Source organism: Schistocerca cancellata, chromosome 9 (assembly GCF_023864275.1).
Source record: "Schistocerca cancellata isolate TAMUIC-IGC-003103 chromosome 9, iqSchCanc2.1, whole genome shotgun sequence".
In the NCBI taxonomy this organism is placed as follows: Eukaryota; Metazoa; Arthropoda; class Insecta; order Orthoptera; family Acrididae; genus Schistocerca; species Schistocerca cancellata.
The window spans coordinates 121,046,110-121,065,861 of NC_064634.1; the positions used below are offsets into that span (position 1 = coordinate 121,046,110).

General features: G+C 42.3%; 1 long non-coding RNA gene across 1 annotated transcript in view; it reads right to left on the reverse strand.

Annotated features, from left to right (window-relative positions):
- Nucleotides 1–19,752, reverse strand: part of LOC126100567 (uncharacterized) — a 56,500-nt gene that overhangs the window by 8,570 nt on the left and 28,178 nt on the right. The window contains exon 2 of the long non-coding RNA XR_007522184.1: nt 11,582–11,695. This is a non-coding gene — a long non-coding RNA (uncharacterized LOC126100567). The remainder of the gene's footprint in view (nt 1–11,581; nt 11,696–19,752) is intronic.

Here is a 19,752-nt window from a genome sequence, read left to right on the forward strand (position 1 = left end):
AATTCGACTACATTCCATTATCCTTGTTTTACTTTTGTTGAGGGTCATCTTATATCCTCCTTTCAAGACGCTGTCCATTCCGGACTGCTCTTGCAAGTCCTTTGCTGTCTCTCACAGAATTACAATGTCATCGGCGAACCTCAAAGTTTTATTTCTTCTCCACGGATTTTAATGCCTACTCCGAACTTTTCTTTCGTTTGCTGTACTGCTTGCTCAATATACAGATTGAATAGCATCGCGGAGAGGCTACATCCCTGTCTCACTCCTTTCCCAACCACTGCTTCCCATTCATGTCCCTCGACTCTTATAATTGCCCTCTGCTTTCTGTACAAATTGTAAATAGCCTTTCGCTCCCTGTATTTTACCCCTGACACCTTTAGAATTTTAAAGAGTATTCCAGTCAATATTGTCAAAAGCTTTCTCTAAGTCTACAAATGCTAGAAACGTAGGTTTTCCTTTCCTTAATCTAGCTTCTAAGATAAGTCGTAGGGTCAATATTTCCTCACGTGTTTCTATTTTTCTACGGAATCCTAACTGATCTTCCCCAAGGTCGGCTTCTACTAGTTTTTCCATTCGTCTGTAAATAATTCGTGTTAGTATTTTGCAGCCGTGACCTATTAAACTGATAGTTCGGTAATTTTCACATCTGTCAACACCAGCTTTCTTTGGGATTTGAATGATTATATTCTTCTTGAAGTCTGAGGGTATTTCGCCTGTCTCATATATCTTGCTCACCAGATGGTAGAGTTTCATTAGGACTGGCTCTCCCGAGGCTGTCAGTAGTTCTAATGGAATGTTGTCCACTCCCGGGGCCTTGTTTCGACTCAGGTCTCTCAGTGCTCTGTCTAACTTTCACGCAGTTTCATATCTCCCATTTCATCTTCATCTACATCCTCTTCCATTTCCATAATATTGTCCTCAAGTACATCGCCCTTGTATAGACCCTCTATATACTCCTTCCACCTTTCTGCTTTCCCTTCTTTGCTTAGAACTGGGTTTCCATCTGAGCTCTTGATATTCATACAAGTAGTTTACTTTTCTCCAAAGGTCTCTAATTTTCCTGTTGGCAGTATCTATCTTACCCCTAGTGAGATAAGCCTCTACATCCTTACATTTGTCCTCTAGCCATCCCTGCTTAGCCATTTTGTACTTCCTGTCGATCTCATTTTTGAGACGTTTGTATTCCTTTTTGCCTCCTTCATTTACTGCATTTTTATATTTTCTCCTTTCATCAATTAAATTCAATATTTCTTCTGTTACCCAAGGATTTCTACTAGCCCTCGTCTTTTTTCCTACTTGATCCTCTGCTGCCTTCACTACTTCATCCCTCAAAGCCACCCATTCTTCTTCTACTGGATTTCTTTCCCCCATTCCTGTCAATTGTTCCCTTATGCTCTCCCTGAAACTCTGTACAACCTCTGGTTCTTTCGGTTTATCCAGGTCCCATCTCCATAAATTTACCACCTTTTTGCAGTTTCTTCAGTTTTAATCTACAGGTCATAACCAATAGATTGTGGTCAGAGTCCACATCTGCCCCTGGATGTGTCTTACAATTTAAAACCTGGTTCCTAAATCTCTGTCTTACCATTACTTAATCTATCTGAAACCTGTCAGTATCTCCTGGCTTCTTGTATGTATACAATCTTCTTTTATGATTCTTGAACCAAGTGTTAGCTATGATTAAGTTGTGCTCTGTGCAAAATTCTACCAGTTGTCTTCCTCTTTCATTTATTCCCCCCAATTCATGTTCACCTACTAAGTTTCCTTCCCTTCCTCTTCCTACTACCGAATTCCAGTCACCCATGACTATTAAATATTCGTCTCCCTTCACTATCTGAATAATTTCTTTTATTTCATCATACATTTCTTCAAATTCTTCGTCATCTGCAAAGCTAGTTGGCATATAAACTTGTACTACTGTGGTAGGCGTGGGTTTCGTGTCTATCTTGGCCACAATAATGCGTTCACTATGCTGTTTGTAGTAGCTTACCCGCACTCCTATTTTTTTATTCATTATTAAACCTACTCCTGCATTACCCCGTTTTGATTTTGTATTTATAACCCTGTATTCGCCTGACCAAAAGTCTTGTTCCTCCTGCCACCGAACTTCACTAATTCCCACTATATCTAACTTTAACCTATCCATTTCCCTTTTTAAATTTTCTAACCTACCTGCCCGATTAAGGAATCTGACATTCCACGCTCCGATCCGTAGAACGCCAGTTTTCTTTCTCCTGATAACGACGTCCTCCTGAGTAGTCCCCGCCCGCAGATCCGAATGGGGGACTATTTTACCTCCGGAATATTTTACTCAAAGGGACGCCATCATCATTTATCCATACATTAAAGCTGCATGCCCTCGGGAAAAATTACGGCTGTAGTTTGCCGTTGCTTTCAGCCGTTCGCAGTACCAGCGCAGCAAGGCCGTTTTGGTTAGTGTTACGAGGCCAAATCAGTCAATCATCCAGACTGTTGCCCCTGCAACTACTGAAAAGGCTGCTGCCCCTCTTCAGGAAACATACGTTTGTCTGGCCTCTCAACAGATACCCCTCCGTTGTGGTTGCACCTACGATACGGCTATCTGTATCGCGGAGGCACGCAAGCCTCCCCACCAACGGCAAGGTCAATGGTTCATGGGGGGGGGGGGTGGAAATTATAGTGCAGAAATTTTTATCACTTATTCCACGATATTAAATGCCTACAGCTAGCAGAACTAAATTTGTAAGTAGACTACTGGACGTCCTTCTGGGTACAGTCTTGTGTTTTATACATGAATATTTATATAGAAGCTTGTGATTTATTCAGTCTAACAGTCTTACATATTTACTTGTCTTACTTTTAACGAAGCGCAACAGTGAGTGGAGCTAGATATTCAGCCTCGCACACTGAACGATACCAACTGCACTGTCACACCAAGGTTCATGGACCAGCTCAATGTTTCTCTTTCCCACTTGTTTCCTTCCACACCTTCCAAGAGTAACATGGACTCGTAGAACATTTCACCTCAGTAATACCGCTGATACTGTGTTTAATCGAGCTCTCCATTTTAATCTTTATCTCACAGCTTCTTGTGGCTGAAGCTGGAGAGAGAAATGTGTAGAACCATAATGAGTCGGCTGAATGAAAGTAAATGCTTTTTTAGCGTGGTTAAAAGTAACATTTCAATGTCACAGTGTGGACAGCAATCGTGACACATAGTAAACTGTTGCATGTGGTGAGTGTAGTGTACCTTAGCATAACAAATAATGATCATCTTAAATAAATTATGCTTGAACGTCATCAAATGCAGTGCTTCATGGACGAGATTGCTACTAAAGGATCACGATGAAAGAAAGAAATCTTAATAACTATAGGTGAAGACAAGTGATACAAACAGCAGGTGGAATCCTACATACTGTACGTCTGTCTTTCTTTCTAGTCTCCTTTCTTTAAGAGCGTATACAATTCCTAGATCCGCCACGTTTCCCCCTCCATCCCTGTGAGACGTCCAAACAAACAGTGCTCCATGATATTTGATTTCTTAGTAATGTTTCGTGTATTCAGAACTAGTAAATAAATAGCCATGGCTGCAAGTTTATATGCTACATACAATGTATAAACGTGGAAAAGTTAATTATATATTGCAGTAAAATAAAATATAGTCAGACTGATTCTGGTTATTGAAAATATTTATTTAACAAAATACCTATCAAAAGTAACTTTAGGGTTTAACGCCCTGTCAACAGTGAATTCATTTGAAATGAGCCTGGGACTCAAATTGCACATGGATGTGGAAGGAAATCGGATGTGGCTTTAAAAAAGAACCATACTGACCTTTACAGTCGTAATTTGGGCCAACCACAGGAAACTTACATCCAGACGTCAAGAATAGTTTGAACCTAACTCACCGCGAATGTGAGCCAAGTGACTTAATCACAGTGCTAAATCGTTTTGTATGATTGTTAGAGAAGCGTCAAAAATATGAAACCCTTTCTTACCACGCGGCTAGACTAGGTTTCACACAGTGTCCACACAACACGAATGCATATCTTATTCCATATTCGTAATTAACCTATGATCAATCCGTTGCGGACCTAAAATGTTTGTTTACGAGATGTATCCAGATTTTTGAAATACTTTAAAAATGACATATGTTATCAAGAAATGTGCTTGGGAAAAAATCCAAATGCCTAGTAATGGAGATCTCTTTGAACGACATTTTGTGAAATATTCATAGTTTCTTTGAGAATGTTTTAATTTAATTTTCTGTTTTAATAACGCGACGGATTTTTGTTCTTAATTATCCTTTATGTTCTATTTATTCGTTACTAGTCCCAAAACGCTGAAGCTGCGTATTGTAAGTAACATGCAAGTGCTCCACCATGCTGACAGAGTATGTCCCATCTAGTTGACAAATGAACTTTTTACAACTACAATGACTACTAATTTTGTAGGAAATCTCTAAACGTCGTCTCAATAAGATCATAAGTGACCAAATAACCCACTGTACATCCTACTACACAGCATACGAGGAAGTTCTGATAAGTAAAGACTTAGAATATTTATGTGAAAACTCTTAAAGCATTTTGCATAAAACTAACGTTTTTAACACTCTACATCTCTAATATTTTGTATCTACACACTTGCAGCCCTCTGCTGCCAGAGGGCTCCGAATAGTAACGTGTAATATGGCGATGTGTAACGTAACTATGTCGCCGCACGGCTACCACGCGCGGCCTTACGGAACGACTGTGAAGATACTGATGATGTGGTTGAAGCAGATGTGAGGTTCGTCAACGGAGACAGACATTCTACAGGGACAGGTCCTTAGGGTCTTATCAAATAATGGGCACTTGGTGGACACACCAAAAGATATGGCTCAGATTTTAGCTGAGCACTTCTTTAGTGTCACTACGGCACCCAGACGAGCTCCTGCTTTTCAGGTGTTCCATGGGAAAGTGGAGATGAGGAAGTTCAATTTCTTCTCACATAATGAGCAAGTCTACAACCTTCCATTCTCCATGTGGGACCTGAAATCAGCTTTGTCTGCAGCCAGAGACACTGCTCCAGGAACTGATGAGATCCATTATGCCATGCATGGTCATATGTGCCCTGAAGCGTTGGGACAGCGCCTCTCTTGTTCCAGTCATATGTCGTTTGATGGACAGTACCCCACAACTTGGATGGAGGCAATATAAATTTCATTCTGGCAATCAGACAAGGACCGTAGCACCCCTAAAAGTTAACAGAATGTAGCTCTTACCACTTGTATGGGTTAGGATCTTGAACGCATGGTCAACCACCACCTCGTCTGGCTGCTCAAATTTCGAGGTCACTCGAGTCGCTCCCAGTGCGGTTTCAGGCGCTACCGTTCCAGCCTTGACAACTGAATTATACTGGGGATGGCGAGACAGGAATCCTTGTTACGCCGAAACGATTTGGTTTGTGTGTTTCTTGACCTCGAAAAAGCATATGACACTACGTGGACGTACAACATCCTTCGCCAACTTCATGGATGGGGACGGCTGCCACTTGATACCCAATCCCTCCTTGAGGACCGGCGTTTTTGATATCGCCTAGCCGATGCCTTGTCTGACTGCTATGTTCAAGAGAATGGGGCCCTCCAAGGCAGTGTCCTCAATGTCACATTGTTTCCCATCGCTATCAAAGGCATTTCCTCTGAATTCGGGAGCCCTGTCAAATACTCTTTGTTTGTGGATGACTCAGCAATCTTCTACTCTTCCTCTGATCTTACGACGACGACGAGGCAGCTGCAACTGACCATTTGGTGGCTGGAAACCTGGGCCAGGGCAACTGCTTTTCGGTTCTCACCAAACAATACTACATGTGTTAATTTTAAAAGTGCTCATCGAAGTTTTAATCTACCAGTGCTCACAAAGGGGGACAATATTTTACGTTTTCGAGAAACTGTGTGTCTTTTGGGTGTGTTATTTGACTCGAAACTGACATGGCTCCCACACCTGAAAGACATGCGAACAAAGGGATCCCAGTCATTGAATATTTTGAAAAGCCTTACCTGAAAAACATGGGGAGCTAAAAGGTCCCGCCTCCTTTTACAGGGCATTAGCACGATCTCCTTTAGATTATGGCAGCTTGGTCTGTGCATCAGCTCATACTTCCTACTTAAGAATGTTAGACGCTGTCCACCATGAGGACTTTCCGATATTGACTGTGGTCTTTCGGACCATCTTAGCCCCCAGCCTGTGTGCAGAGACTGTGAACCACCACAATGCATTCAGCGACGTATACTTTAGGCTCGACAGGCACTGCACCTCTCGGTCACCTCAGTTCAAAAATGTTCAAATGTGTGTGAAATCTTATGGGACTTAACTGCTAACGTCATCAGTCACTAAGCTTATACACTATTTAACCTAAATTATCCTAAGGAACAACACACACCCCCATGCCCGAGGGTGGACTCGAACCTCCGCCGGGGCCAGTCACCTCAGTCATTGGCACTGAACGGCTGTATAGGAATCAGCCCTTCGCGACCAAGCCATCTGGTATATGTGCTACAGACTGTCTCAAGGATCTGGATCTATCATGCATCAAAATACACAGCCAGGGATGGAACGTATTACCGCCTTGGTGTCTTCAGAGGCCCAAAGTGATTTTAAGCTCGACACAGTACAAGAAAATTTCTACTTTTCTAAGTTTGTACCACAGTTTTATCGTTGTTTATAGAGATGGATCACGGCAAGAGAATGTTCCGGTTGTTCTGCTCTTTATCCTGATAGGGCTTTTACAATACCTCTTCTGGAACAATTTACAAACAATGATGCACAATTATATGGCATTCTGATGGCACTGACGAGGATTCACAGACATCACCGTGCAAGCTTTCTTGTCTGTTTCGACTCTGTTAGCGCACTGCGAGCGCTTCACCAAAAGTATCCAAGAGGCCAGCTGATTCAGCTCATCCATGACTCCTTACAGCGGCTCCCGCACCGTGGCAAGGGGGTGATCTTTTGCGGGGTACCTGGCCACAGCGGGAAGTAGGGAAACGACTGGCCGACAAAGCCGCCAAGGTAGCATGTCGGGATGTTGCTGTCAATCAATGTCCCATTCCGCTGCAAGTCATCATCTCATTTTCTGACAGACGCATCATGCGGCAGTGGGAGACTGAATGGTTGCATGTGACAGAAAACAAACTGCGGTCTCTCAAGTCGACTACACAGGCAAGGTGGAATTCATATCAGCCTCACTGCTGGAAATAGGTTTTGCTTACCAGGCTGCACGTCGGACATATCCCTTCAACACACCATTCTGTGAAGTTTGTGGTGTGCCACTTTCGGTTCATCGTATTTTGCCAACGTGTGTCCTATTTACCGATATTAGGGCAGCACTCAGTCTCGATGGAGATCTTCTTACCATCCTCCTAGATACTGATTCGTGTTACAAGAGCGAAGAAATTTTGTGAGCTGTCAGGCCTCATCCCTAAATTGGCGGGGAAGGGAGTCAGACTTTAATACATTATAAACTGCTACGCATGAGGGGGCAGTCTTCGTCCCCACCGATAAGACAGGCAGGCTGACTTTTCGTCGGGGCACTGATGACCTTGATGTTGAGCGCCCCTCACCTCAAATCATCATCATTGTGTATGCGGAATTAATCTTCGATATGGTCCCTTTTGAAACAAAGAATCACTTTGGGTTACTTCATTATGGAACCACCCACCTTACAAGCACCAAGAATTTACCCACGTTCGAATTCAGTTAGCTCCGACATAATGCTTTCGTAATTATACAGACCCGTGTTATGGTGGTGATTGATACTTGCGGCATATTGACGGCATTGCACAAGCCCCGTTAGTTGTCAAATAAAACAAGGCTATTAGCTACAGCACTGTAGTAAACATTTTCCCGCGGAGTTGTCGTTTCAGTTCTCGACGATATCCGTCACTGTCATCGTTAGGAAAGCAAATGACTATCGATTAAAAAAAAAAAGAAGTTTAGATGCGTAGAGGTGTCCACTGCGTCCTTTACACTCATGAATTACTTCCAAGTGCTGGGACTAGTATGGCGAAGCTCGAGGAGATAAGTACTGTCAGTTCCACAAGAAAGTGTACGCCGTTATCCGTATGAAATGAGAAACAGTATTATAAATATATATTTACATGAAAACACATGTTATTACTAATTCCATAATTACCTAATAGTTAATTCAATGGCCACCATTATCGATTATAACCTGAGATCTCTCTCCGGTAAATCAACCAAGTTTCCAAACTCTACTTATCGTTTGATGCACGTCGCAACGAATGTCTGTGAATTTCTAAGAATTTTAGCAGCCGCTCCGTATGAAAGCTTAGGCCCCTTTGGATGATTTACAAGGAACACTGCCTCGTGACGCTTCAGACATTTTGCATTATTTTAAGCTGCAACCGACGAAACACAACATTCAACTCTCCCACTGTTATCAATAAACTGTGTTTGATTACAGATTCGAGACCACTGCCAGAGATGTCGTTGCGGAAGATACGTTTAACATTATGGTACACACTTCCGTGAGGAACTGACTGTATATCGTAGGGTCTGGCCTCGCCTTACTATCTTTACTCGATGTCTGTCGTCAGGAGGCATAGAGGACCAATGGGTGATGATACTGAAAATGAATGCAACGATTTAGATATTAAAAGTGAATAGCTGAATAATTCCAACGAAACTAAAAGGCAAGGATTGACGATCTCATTTACTTGCATAGGCTATTCGTTTATTTTGAAGCACTTTCTTCCATTATTGGTCAATTAGCTAATTTCAGTCCCTTGGACACTATCAAACCACATCACTGTTACGTTTACAGTATATTTTATTCCACACGTCTGTGCAAGGGAGAGCAACGCTCCATGAGGTAACTAATAAGATTCTCGTAAAAAAGTAGTAGGTACAGGTACATTTATCTCTAAAGTGAAGTCTGTATGTAAAATGGAAAAAGTGCAACCCTTATGTTATTTTTGTCACTGCGTCAGAATACATAACACATTACAATACGTTAAAGTAACTATTGGAGTCTTTGTTTCGAAATATGAGACGCTCTACGCAGAAAAATCACTTCCTTTTAGAAATCTGTAGCAAATGTGAACCATTAATCCTTCGGTTTCCTCTTTTCAACATCCACTGAGCCACCAGCGCTTCTCATTCGCGTTCCGTTCACCAGCAGTAATTTGCTTTCACGTCAGTGATTAAAGCTGTTACGAACAGTTCATGATTCGCATCTCTTACTGCTTCCTCAATGAATCTTTCATGCCCACCTCAGTTTCTCTGCTTTCAGCTGTACAATAAAATGCACTTTAGAAGACCTCCATCAGTTTTCAAGCGTCATGTGTTTCCATGTCATAGTGAAAACATGGTCTGATCATCGGGCTACAAAGCGCTCCAGGATGCCTAAACCGTTCCAGCAAGTAGTCATTTGACTGTACAAAAAATGTCTTTTCTTGGAGTCCATCTCCCTCAGTAATGGTGGATTCTCGATAGAAAACGCAGGAGTAGGTTGTGATTCAGTTAGTAGCCAGGTGATCGTCGACAATTTCACGTCACTGGTCTTCTGGCTTGAGGCCAGGTAAAAAGTAACTTTGACGAGGTATGTAGCAGAGGTTCACGACTTTGTGTAGCTTGCCACCTTGAACCATCAGCAGCACGTTGGAATTGTCTGTTAAGCGCAACCGATTTGTCCGCTATGTACTGGCGACTCTTCCGTATCAGGCAACCACCGGGGAGGGAGGCAGCGCAGGAAGAAGGGAAGAGATGTGGACCTATGTTAAATATAGAGATGTTCCCACTGCTGAATATTAAATTCATGACTACATTCTTGGGTTAGGAACATAAATCGAAGTGCGACCACATAAAAATAAGCAGAATACTAAAAGACCAGAAACTTGTCAAAATAAATCACAGTAAAGGAATATTAAGATTCATAATAATCGTTTTTAGAATAAAATGAACAACGTTAACATCGTCAAGAAATGATGGCATAGTGTAATATCCTTGTAACGTAAGATAATAACCAGTGTCTCTATGTTTTCCGTCAACAGACAAGATTCACTAAATTACTAGAGGTAGCGGTGGATTTCCAGATATCGTAATTTAGGAAAAAAAAAAAAAGATTTAGTACGCACGACGAAAATTCACATTTTAAAATGACATTACTCTGTCGATTGCTTTTTAAATTCCATATCTTTTGTTAGAGGAATTGAAAAATATCAAGTAATGATTCAGGAAAAAGAAGTATCAAGTTTTAAGAAATTCATTGGTCCAGAGATTACTAATTACATAGGAAGTAACTAATACGAATCATGTGCAAGGTTTAAATTAAAGATTAAAAACTATTGCAAACCTTTTATTTTCTGTGGAACAACCTGGTTTTAAGAATCGAAATTTATGTATAAATGGCATTTTCACACCGAAATAAAGAACATTTTTATTATGAAGGTTATAAAGAAAAATGAAGTATCCAAGCCAGCTTATAAGGGCTATAAGATCACTGTAGGACGAAAAACAATTTTAAGCGTGTAGACTTTCGCAGCCAAAATCAAGTACTTTCCAGTTTTAGTCTGTGCGTCTTTCTAAAAGTAAATGGATATTACAAAAAACTAGAAAGGAATGTAGTTTCGTCATATGGATTTTGTTTTATACTGGCCATTAAGTTTCATAGAATGACAAGCCCTAAAGACAAAGAGGATTCTATTCAAAGCAAGAATTTAATCACATTGCAATGAGAAATTCGTGCGATCAGTTCCTGAAGTTAGATTGAATGCTATCATGCACCAACATCGTAAAGCAACATACGAATTGTAAACTGATGCCTCAGGATCTTTAAAGAATGCGTACCGAGTAAAATATTTGAATGAATACCCCTTCGTGCACTGACGTTCTACTCAATTATACAAGCTACCGAAGATATTCTCCCATATACAGGTTTTATTTTGCAGTAGATCTCTATAAGATGTAATTTTTAAATACTTCCGTAGTAAAAGAAAATCAAATATTGACCGGATACGGTCCAGTAAATAACGAAAACCATTACCAAAAATTAAAATCTGTACTAACTGATAAATTTTAAATAATTAGCATACTGTATTTAAAGTGAGGAGAATATAGACAGAGAGAGTTTTAAAAAATAGTAAATTTGCACTATCGTTTGGAGTCTTTTGCGGAGATGTGACGACGTAAGTAAAAATCAATCAGATATGGGTAGCTTGTATCAAGTGATATCCCACGGTGCAATGTAAGAAAGTAAACCGCTAGTAGAACAGAGTTTGTTTTACAATGATATCTGGGAAAGAGAATGAAGCGACGCATAGCAACTGTGAGCTTAAGTCCATAATATTTGAGATTTGCTGCCCACGGAATTTAGCTTCGATAAAAAAAATTGAAGGAATTGCTATTCCAGTTTCTTAGTATTATTAAGAAAGGAAGGAAGAACCATAACGAAGAACTTAAAAATTAATTCTGCAGTACCTGAAATTTCAGTTAATACCTATGAAACGAGATATTTACTGTAATGTAACAAAAAGTACAAAAACAACTCTAAAAATATTTATGATCAACGTCTGCTGCTACATAGGCATAACGGTGTACTTCACCTGTGGAGCTAGAGACGAACTTGAAGAACATTCCTCCAAGGAACAACAGGCTACCTATAACCACGAATACGACCAAGGCACAGCGTGTCGTCAGAGCCCTTCGTGACAGTCTTCCTGCGACAGAAACACAAACACATCGTCATACGATAGTAAAATGATGAACACTGCTTGACCATAACAGTGTAAATTTTGAAATATGGCAAATTCTACTTTCGTTTTTTACAGAGGGTGACCCATAATTGTCGAGTCTGATTTCTCAGCCAACACAAAAAGATAGATGGTAGTTTGTACGGATGGGTTCTGTGACGGAAGATGTGGTGTCACCGCCAGACACCACACTTGCTAGGTGGTAGCCTTTAAATCGGCCGCGGTCCGTTAGTATACGTCGGACCCGCGTGTCGCCACTGTCAGTGATTGCAGAGCGAGCGCCGCCACACGGCAGGTCTAGAGAGACTTCCTAGCACTCGCCGTAGTTGTACAGCCGACTTTGCTAGCGATGGTTCACTGACAAATTACGCTCTCATTTGCCGAGACGATAGTTAGCATAGCCTTCAGCTACGTCATTTGCTACGACCTAGCAAGGCGCCATTACCAGTTACTATTGATGCTGTAAAACATGTACCGTCAAGAGCGATGTTCACCAATTATGGATTAAAGTTAAGTATTCCAGCAGCTACGTACTTTATTTGCTAGTCTCAATTACTTGACCTGTTCCAGACCTCACGCCAGCCTGCGTGAGCTTCAACGCGTGCCTTTCGGCTTCCTGTCATAGTGGGTTGGCTGTCTTGCCAATCGACAACAGAAGGATGTAACGTGAGCTAGTGGACTCACTTCAGGTATCTCAAAGCCTCCTGTATTCGTTGTGTAGACTCCGCTTGAACTTGACGTTGAGACTCAGTATGCAGTGTGCCACCAGGCAATAGCGTGCTATAGAATTTTGGTTGTAACTGAAAAAAATATGATGAGATTTTTTATATAATCCGTGAGGCTTGCTTGTGGCCTGATTGGACATTGTTTCGAAATGACTGTTGCGGTCATAGTGACATGAAAAAGCCCTAGGGTCTTGATACCCAGGGCCGCAAGATATTGCGAAACTGATTTAATTCTCGCTTTTGACGAAATGAATCAGTAATTGTGCTAGAGCAGCATTTTGGCTGTTGATACGAGACCTAATTAATAGTAGAAATATTACGTTTTCAGATCTGTGTGTCACTTCCGAGTGGAGAGGAAGGATAACGTTTCCACCTATAAAACAGCAACTGCGGAACGTTTTACTCATCTGCTCTCATGTCAAGAAAGTTGCTGCGGAATACCATCGTCAGGTAGTGGGAGCGTAATGAGAACATACTCTGTCAGAAACGAAGTGTAGATATTGGTTTCCGCAAGTCAAAGTCACCGATTTACCAGTGAGTGACAAAATGCGTCCTGGTGTGTGTGGTGTACATGAACCGATGCTACCGAGACAACCGGTGAATATTGAACGTTACGAAACAGAAGTATACTGTTTGAATCGCGCAGTATGTTAAGAAACGTAATGAAGTCATTCTGCTTGACGACGTTACCAAACTACGTCTTGCAAACCAAGTGAAGGAAACCTTGAATGGACTTTGCTGTGATGTCTTATTCCACCCACCATATCACCAGATTCGCTGGCCGCTGTGGCCGAGCGGTTCTAAGCGCTTCAGTCCGGAAGCGTCCTGCTCCTACGGTCGCAGATTCGAGTCCTGCCTCGGGCATGGATGTGTGTGATGTTCTTAGGTTAGTTAGGTTTAAGTAGTTCTAAGTCTAGGGGGTTGATGACCTCAGAAGTTAAGCCCCATAGTGGTTGGTACCATTTGAACCAGATTCACATTTGATTCGGTCCATAAGGTATGGCCATTATGAACACACTAGATATCGATCGTTTCCTATTACCATTTGTTTCGGGCCATATACCATGACCTTCCTAAAATCCACTTCAAATCTTTTATCGATCTCGAAAACTGTCTCAATGAGCAGCTAACCTCAAAAGAACCTGAAGTTTTTCGTTGCGGAATCCATTTGTTACCCGAAGGTTGGGAGAGATTATAGCTACTGAGTGACACTACCTTCAATGAATTAGCTTGTACCATTTCATTAAAATAAACATATGTTACTTGTCCAACAAACGGCGAGAATTAATTCCAGAATCCTGTAGTACTTTCTCGCACATACGTATCGCCAAATGACAACAAGTAAATTCGATGTCACAGCTAATACGGAAGTTTACCGACAAAATGGTTCGTATGCAATTTACACGCCGTAGAATCTTGCGCATCACTCTCTGAACAAGCAAACATTATAACAAATGCCTTAGGTTACAAGCAGTTCTTTACGAAGTCTGTCAGATTTTAAGAACAGTACTACTTCTTTGTATGATACTAGGACTAAAATGGCCTATACAACAGTATGGAAGAGGCCAGTTAATCAGGAGTAACAACGTTTCGTCATCTCTCCTCTGAGTTAAACATCGTGAACGTGGTACACACAAGCATCTGGCAACACGAATGTGGCATTATTGCTGCAAACATCACGCCTGGACATCTGCTCTTCAGGGTCAGCGGGTCTACACGTATGGGAATTTCCTCACGGCTCGCCCAACCGCAACTAGACATTTAAAATTAGTCGAGGCTCTACAAATTACCTCAGATAATTGTGTGTTTCTCAACAACAGAAACAACATAATGCGCATACATGTGATGTAGCTGATAATTCGCCAGATGCAACGCCTGGGAACATAATTTACTCACTTAGTTTACCCTGCACTAAATTACTGCTCTTTCTTAGAAATATACGTTACTATGACCGTCTGCGCAGGTAATATTGCTAGGTAAAAACAGACAACGAAAGATAACCTACTTTTTCAGAGACTATGAACATGTTATATTATCATTCCATTTTTATTATGGTCGTAAGCGTGTTGCATTTCTGGGTCTGATCTTCCTTTCAAGGGTTTTCATGTTCTTAGTAATTCCTCATCTTCAGTATCCCAAATGTCCAGTATTTTTTGTTTTCCATATTCCAAGACAATTTTTCTATAAGTAATTCACTTTATTCTTTCAGTTGCACAAATAACATCTAGAACAGAAAGAAATTCACTTTCGTACTTGTTATTTTGTGCAACTATTTTGTAGCTTTTCAGGAAAAAATCAGATTCTTACCTATCTTCGGATATCAATTTTTTAACTAATTTGTATGCAGCATATACAGTTTATTAACGTCTTCCATTTGTAAATGGGCTCCCTACATTCTGTTATGCGTATGACGTTTGGATTTTGGATGATTATTATCAGTGCATACATTACAATGAATAATGTTGACTGTGCCTTACTCTGGCACGTTATAGTAATTTTATGCTTCTGAAGAAGGCTTGATTATCCCAGCCGAAGCCTGGGTAAAGACCTGAAAATTTTCGCAACTCAGGCGGATTTTTCAATATATTAGTCTATGACAGTTGTTGACGGGGCTGCCATATTCTAAAAATTCTTACATTACAATGAGATGACAAAAGTCGTGGGATACCTCCTACGAGCGGCTCCTATAGTCGCAGGTTCGAATCCTGCCTCGGGCATGGATGCGTTTGATGTCTTTAGGATAGTTATGTTTAAGTAGTTCTAAGTGCAGTGGACTGATGACCTCAGATTATAGGTCCCATAGTACTTAGAACCATTTCTTTGATACCTCATAACATCGTGTCGGACCTCCTTCTGGCCGCCATAGTACGACACCTCGATGTGACATGCAGTGAACAATTCGTTGGAAGTACTCAGAAGAAATACTTAGCCTTGTTGCCCCTGTAGCAGCCCACAATAGCGAAAGCGTTGCCGGTAAAATAATTTTGTGCAGGAACTGACCTCTCTACGAGGTGCATTCATGTTCTAAGGACTCCGATTTTTTTTTTCTAATTAACTACTCACCCGAAATCGATGAAACTGGCATTACTTCTCGACGTAATCGCCCTGCAGACGTACACATTTCTAACAGCGCTGACGCCATGATTCCATTGCAGTGGCGAAGGCTTCTTTACGACTCTGTTTTGACCACTGGAAAATCGCTGAGGCAATAGCAGCACGGCTGGTGAATGTGCGGCCACGGAGAGTGTCTTTCATTGTTGGAAAAAGCCAAAAGTCACTACGAGCCGGGTCAGGTGAGTAGGGAGCATGAGGAATTACTTCAAAGTTGTTATCACGAAGAAACTGTTGCGTAACGTTAGCTCGATGTGCGGGTGCGTTGTCTTGGTGAAACACCACACGCTCAGCCCTTACCAGACGTTTTTGTTGCAGTGCAGGAAGGAATTCGTTCTTCAAAACATTTTCGTAGGATGCTCCTGCTACCGTAGTGCCCTTTGGAACGCAATGGGTAAGGATTACGCCCTCGCTGTCCCAGAACATGGACACCGTCATTTTTTCAGCACTGGCGGTCACCCGAAATTTTTTTGGTGGCGGTGAATCTGTGTGCTTCAATTGAGCTGACTGGCGCTTTGTTTCTCGATTGAAAAATGGCATCCACGTCTCATCCATTGTCACAACCGACGAAAAGAAAGTCCCATTCATATTGTCATTGCGCGTCAACATTGCTTGGCAACATGCCACACGGGCAACCATGTGGTCGTCCGTCAGCATTCGTGGCACCCACCTGGATGACACTTTTCTCATTTTCAGGTCGTCATGTAGTATTGTGTGCACAGAACCCACAGAAATGCCAACTCTGGAGGCGATCTGTTCAACAGTGATTCGGCGATCCCCCAAAACAATTCTCTCCACTTTCTCGATCATGTCGTCAGTCCGGCTTGTGCGAGCCCGAGGTTGTTTCGGTTTGTTGTCACACGACGTTCTGCCTTCATTAAACTGTCGCACCTATGAACGCACTTTCGACACATCCATAACTCCATCACCACATGTCTCCTGCAACTGTTGATGAATTTCAATTGGTTTCACACCACGCAAATTCAGAAAACGAATGATTGCACGCTGTTCAAGTACGGAAAACGTCGCCATTTTAAGTATTTAAAACAGTTCTCATTCTCGCCGCTGGCTGCAAAATTCCATCTGTCGTACGGTGCTGCCATCTCTGGGACGTATTGACAATGGAAGCGGCCTCATTTTAAAACAATACGCATGTTTCTATCTCTTTCCAGTCCGGAGAAAAAAATCTGAGGCCTTAGAACTTGAATGCACCTCGTATTACGGCCCATAAATTTCCGTTGGGATTCATGCTGAGCCAAACTGTTCGCTTGAACTGTCCACAATGTTCACCGATCAGGTCGCGAACAGTTCCTACCAATGAAACCGGGGGTCATCTTAGCAGGCCACAGTGTACCAGTCGTCTAGGGTCCAAACGACATGGTCACGAGCCCACGAGAGGCGCTGCAGAGGATGTCGTGCTGTTAGCAAAGGCACTCGCGTCGATCTTCCGCTGCCATAGGCCACTAACGCCAAATTTTACCGCACAGTCCTAACGGGTAGGCTCGACGTACGTGCCACATAGATTTCGGCGATTATTTCAAGCAGTGTTGCTTGTCTGAGTGCACTGACAACTGTATGCAAACGCAGCTGCTCTCGGTCCATGAGTGAAGGCAGTCGCCCATTGCGTTGCGCGTGGTGCGAGGTAAGCATCAGATTTTGTATTCACGGAACACTGTTCACACTGCTGAGCTCGGAATATTGAATTCCCTAACGATTTCAGAAATGGAATGTCCCTTGCGTCTTGCTCCAACTACCGTTTCGCGTTTAAAGTCTGTTAATTCCTATCGTCCGACCATAATCACGTCGGAAACATTTTCACACGAATCACCTCAGTACAAACGACAGCCTTGACAATGTACTGCCCTTGTACACTTTGGGTATACTTGATACCGCCATTTGTATATATGCATATCGCTATCCCACTGCCTTTGAGACCTCAGCTAAATGATCCAAAGTATCGAATTCGGAAGTCTGTTACAGCCGGCGCAGAAATGAAAACTGATTCAATACTTTTGTATTGCAATATTTTTCGGTCATGATGTAGGTGTAGAAATAATTGTTCCACTCTGTCAAATGGAAGCTGTACTTAGTTTTGTCCAGTAAACTCACTTTTGTATAAAGAATCGAACTGACATGTCTAAAATAGCCTCAAACTTCTTATTAATTGACAAATGACTTAATGTGTTAATTTTATGACACTGAGCGAATAAGCAAAAGAAAGTTCAGAAAATCTTGGAATTAAGTTTAAATTTCCTTGGAAAAAAGATCTGAAATCACGTTTTAAGTTTGTTGGATGGCGCTACGTGCAGTTTTTATAAAACATTGGATGGATATAATCTGAGTACTTCCGGCTCAGTTTTAAGAAGAACACAGGTTCTCACGCTTCTTAATATTAATAATATCGTATCTCCTGAACTATGAGTCGTACAACAATATCATATACAGGGTGAGTCACCTAACGTTACCACTGGATATATTTCGTAAACCACATCAAATACTGACGAATCGATTCCACAGACCGAACGTGAGGAGAGGGGCTAGTGTAATTGGTTAATACAAACCATAAAAAAATGCACGGAAGTATGTTTTTTAACACAAACCTACGTTTTTTTTAAATGTAGCCCCGTTAGTTTTGTTAGCACATTTGAACACATAAACAAATACGTAATCAGTGGCGTTTGTTGCATTGTAAAATGTTAATTACATTCGGAGATATTGTAACCTAAAGTTGACGCTTGAGTACCACTCCTCCGCTGTTCGATCGTGTGTAGCGGAGAGCACCGAATTACGTAGGGATCCAAAGGGAACGGTGATGGACCTTAGGTACAGAAGAGACTGGAACAGCACATTACGTCCACATGCTAACACCTTTATATTGGTCTTTTTCACTGACGCACATGTACATTACCATGAGGTGTGAGGTACACGTACACACGTGGTTTCCGTTTTCAATTACGGAGTGGAATAGAGTGTGTCCCGACTTGTCAGGCCAATAGATGTTCTATGTGGTGGCCACCATTTGCTGCACACAATTGCAATCTCTGGCGTAATGAATGTCGTACACGCCGCAGTACATCTGGTGTAATGTCGACGCAGCCTGCCACAATACGTTGTTTCATATCCTCTGGGGTTGTAGGCACATCACGGTACACTTTCTCCTTTAACGTACCCCACAGAAAGAAGCCCAGAGGTGTAGGATCAGGAGAACGGGCTGGCCAATTTATGCGTCCTCCACGTCCTATGAAACGCCCGTCGAACATCCAGTCAAGGGTCAGCCTAGTGTTAATTGCGGAATGTGCAGGTGCACCATCATGCTGATACCACATACGTCGACGCGTTTCCAGTGCGACATTTTCGAGCAACGTTGACAGATCATTCTGTAGAAACGCGATTATGTTGCAGCTGTTTGGGCCCCTGCAACGAAGTGAGGACCCATGAGGTGGTCGCCAATGATTCCGCACATCACCATACATTTACAGTCCACGGTCGCTGTCGCTCTACCTGTCTGAGCCAGCGAGGATTGTCCACGGACCAGTAATGCATGTTACGTAGATTCACTGCCCCGTGGTTTGTGAAACCCGCTTCATCGGTAAACAGGTAGAACTGCAACGCATTCTCTGTTAATGCCCATCGACCGAATTGCACTCGATGATTAAAGTCATCACCATGTAATTGCTGATGTAGCGACACATGAAACGGGTGAAAGCGGTGACGATGCAGTATGCGCATGACACTACTATGACTCAGTCCACCGGCTCTCGCAATGTCTCGTGTACTCATGTGCGGGTTCATGGCAACAGCAGCTAACACACCAACTGCACCCGCTTCTCCTGTGACGGGCCTGTTAAGGACCCGTTTGCGTGCTACGACCATACCTGTTGCATACAGTTGGCGGTAGATGTTTTGCAATGTGCGGCACGTTGGATGCTCTCTGTCCGGGTACCGTTCTGCATACACCCTGCAGGCTTCTGCTGCATTTCGTCGACACTCGCCATGGATGAGTACCATCTCCGCCTTTTCAGAGTTCGAATACACCATGGTCACAGTTCCTACAACACTACACTATAACAGACGTCTGGTAATACGGTGTACTACAGTTGGTCTGCGTGCGGAGACGAATGCAGAATAACAATAGCAGCAAGCGCTACATGCGGACACTGCGACAGCTAGACCAAACCACAACAGTGC